Below are 3,810 nucleotides of genomic sequence, written 5' to 3'. Positions count from 1 at the left end.
AAATTACCTGGTTCAGGAAATGTCAAAGATGGCAATGGGGGAAACGATACTTCGGTGCGGCCCCTTTTAGGGGGCCGATCACGGTTGGAGGGGATTTTAGACAATACCATAAACATAGTATAAAAGCAGGGAGACGGGGGTACTTTCTCCTTTGACCTTACCCTGGTAGTCAAAGAGGTCCCGGAGCTCCCTGCCTGGTAGACAGGCAGGGAGCCCATCGGCCGGAGCTTGACCAAGGCTCCGACGGCCACCGTTTACGGCTTCTACGCTTCACCTTTAAACACGTCGCCACGGTTGGACACGGCTTATGTTGGGAGCTCGGGGTCCGCGGTGTCGCTGCTCACCGTCACCATGAATACTCAAGGTGCCCCGTGCGGGGTAACCGGAATTCCAGAGACTCTTTACGATAGCCACCAAAGTGTCGACGGAAGTAGGCGGCTTCGACGGCACCGATACGTGTTTTGCCGACGAAAAAATGCGGATCTGTAAAAACATATTCGTACAGAACTACACCAACCTGTGCACGAAATCGTATTCCAGCGACCGCTGTACGTCCCTATTTCCAATTTCTTCAACAGTTATGGGGGTTTTAGGGGCACTAGTGTGGAACGCAGGGGAACCTACGTCACGCCCTAGTGCCTGGACCCAGAATCCACCGGGCAGGCTGATGAGCCCACCCGTCATAATTGTCAACGACACCAAATTTTCACGTTTATGCCATTTACTCCGTCAGTATACACCGTCTGCTTCTGAGGGGTCTTGATTGTATCTACTTTCATAGGGAAATACCTTCTCCAGAACTGGGTCCTTTTAAATTGCTCAACGAATAAATTGGAGGTGATTATCTCAGTTACCATCTCCTTGTCTGCTTGTTCATCTCCCGTGTAATGGGTCAGTAATGGGTGAAGCACCTCAACTTTGAGAGAAGGCCAGCCTGGGTCCCTGCTGGGGAAAAACATCCTATTACACTTCCTTCTTCATTATTTTACATCACAAAGCTCTCACCTGCGAAGCAAACGTTTTTTATCTCAGAAGGCCTGCGTTCTTTTCCCATGTTTGGTCATTCACTACTGTCTTGTGAAAACGGGGAGTCTTGAGGTGGGCTTTAATTTCCGGGCACTTGAAGTATTACCAAGGGGTGTGCAGAAGCGCAAACAAGGAATACGCTTCGGGATTATCACATCGCCATAAAATACGTACATGTAAATTATCATCATACAGTTAAAAACCGATCATAAGGAGCACCTAGAAATATTATCAATTATCGAGTGTCCCTTTTTAAGAAAAGTGCACTGAGCTCATCATAGTTAGCTTGTCCTCGCAAAACCGCCGGACTTGTGTTCTCCACAATGCACATAACCCTAATAATTTTCTTTGCAATACTTTTATTTCATCCCACTTCCCGTTTTGTTATATGCCGCTCATCACGATTAACGCGAACAGTGCAGCAGTAGAGTAAGACATGCCGCTTATACTTGGGAGAACGGCTGACTGAGATCCCCACCCAAGAACAAGCGATGCTTTGAGGAACGTGAGAGTTCCGAATACCTTCAATCGACACTGCTATTGCGGTATGAATGTATGTAATATCCACTCGACGGCATTTGGTGTAGTTTTTATATATGTCAACCCCCACTCCCCTCTATAATAACGCTGGCCTTGAAGGTCATCATCATCATCATCATCATCATCGTATCTACGCCCACTGGAGGACAAAGGCCTCTTCCTTAGATCTCCATTTACCCCGATCCTCTGGCCTTGAAGGTAAAAGAAATCAAACGCACGAAATAAAGTTTTGTTGCTAACTACCATCGGGAATGCAGCATAGTTCTTCCTTCTACTTTACAGAACCATTCGTCCTATAAAATCGCGCTATACGCAACAAATGCGCACGTGCCTTTTTTGTAAGTTGATCCGCCATGATGAATCCACGCGAGGGTTGTCTGGGAAACCCGCGTAGTCAGCATCAGATACGGCCGCAATTGCACAGCTCCGCAATACTACGGAAAAGACGGCACCGAGCTAGAAGGGTTTCCATAGCTTCAGCAAACTAATTAATAAGTACTCCTGTGCACTGACCGAAACCAATGCGGAGTAGTGAGGAGGGAGTCTTTGATGTTGGCGTGTAGGGAGCGCAGATACTGGGGAAAGGTCAGACTGTTGAAGGAGGGCCAGATCTGAGTAATAAAGGAGAAGCAGAGTCAGCGGAAATTGGAACCTTCAGACACACCGGTTTCATTAATTTATTCATCAACGCACCACCAACTCCGGTCTGGTCTGGTGCACGAGGACGCGCTGGGACGCTGCTGACAACTCTAGAAATAAATGTTGCATTTATCATTTATAATTTATTTATTGCAATAATAAATGGTTTTTTTTGAGTGATTGAATAACGGTTTAATGAAATGAATACTAAAAAAATATGTCATTACCACTACAACAGTGCGGAGGATTCAAAAACGGGTGAATGATGTTTGGAAGGGTACTGTTATTCGTATCTGACGCTTGAGAAGGGGTGGTGGATGCATAGTTCCTCTTCTGGGAGTCATACAAAATTGCCACTTTAAAGAGAAATACATGATGCCGCATCTTTCATGATTTTTCTAAGCAACGTTAATATTCTATCATCATTCATCTGAAGAGGTTGTGGCATTTTATGGTTCACCGAAAAATGTTAAATGGGGCAGATGCATAGTTCCTAAGTACCTTGCTTATGCAGTCTGCATTCGTCGTATTTAACCTTTGTCAAGTACCGAAAAATGATTGCTAGTTTAACAGGTATCGGGTAAGTGCAAATTGAATGACGAGTACGCCAATTTATTGTTTTAAAACAAAGAAATAAGTAGAAGTGATACACGGATACGTCGGTTGGAAAAAAGCTGGTTCAACAATTACGTTGCACCCACGTCGAGCTTTCGGAGAGGTGGCGAAATTAGTTTGTGCTCACTCTTCAAAGCTATACGCGTCTCGCCGGGTGCAGTTGCCTAAACATGGAAATGGCTTGGTCGGTTATTGAACGGCTATCGTTTCGCTGCCAAAACGTTGCCGAAGCACAGTTTTTGAAATTCCTAGCTTGTCTACAACTCAAGCCGGACTCCGAAAATTAAATCGCACTTGACGCCTGCAAGTCGTCACTTCTATGCGAGGGTCCGTTTTAACCAGGCAAAATAAGCTTTAAATCACGTCAGTTCAAAGTAAGGATTCATTATGCCAAAGCGCTGGCACAAATGGGGGAATTAAGCTGGAGGTTGTGGAGACATGAGGTACTGCTCGAAGTGTCCGCCCTAAAAAGGCCTAGAATTCAACAAATTCTGAAAGCCTCCTCAAAGGGAGAGAGAAAGTGTATCAAAGTTCATCCCTCTTGACCACAGGAGAACAAAGGACGCCCGGGGGAACTGTATAAGGAAGGAATTTAATTGGAAAAATGGCACGCTAAAGTTAGCTGGAGCATGTATTAGAGGTAACTGGTCCGCCCAAGGTGGTGGTGATGTTGAAGAACATGAACTTTAAACACAATGGGGTTGAATTGTGCGCACTGGATGGTGAAACGAAATCCGTAAAATTGTTGCAGTCTGTAAGTAGGGAGGAGGCCGAAGGTTGAACGTAAAGTTCTTGCGAGACTGGTGGGGAGTGCTCGGCGATGAGCCTAGTTTAACTATGAACAGGTTAGGAAGGGTCTGGCGTATTTAATTCTATATTGTCTAGATTTGGTAAGACACTTTTTTCATAATTTCCTGAAAATTAGGGTAAATATGTATTGAATACACGACCGCTTTGAAGTGCATGAACAGCATAAGATGAGTTTGTTCG

The sequence above is a fragment of the Haemaphysalis longicornis genome, unplaced genomic scaffold (genome assembly GCF_048455015.1).
Source record: "Haemaphysalis longicornis isolate Haplotype H1 unplaced genomic scaffold, Haemaphysalis longicornis Haplotype H1 scaffold_10, whole genome shotgun sequence".
Lineage (NCBI taxonomy): Eukaryota > Metazoa > Arthropoda > Arachnida > Ixodida > Ixodidae > Haemaphysalis > Haemaphysalis longicornis.
Note: the sequence above shows the minus strand (reverse complement) of the source record.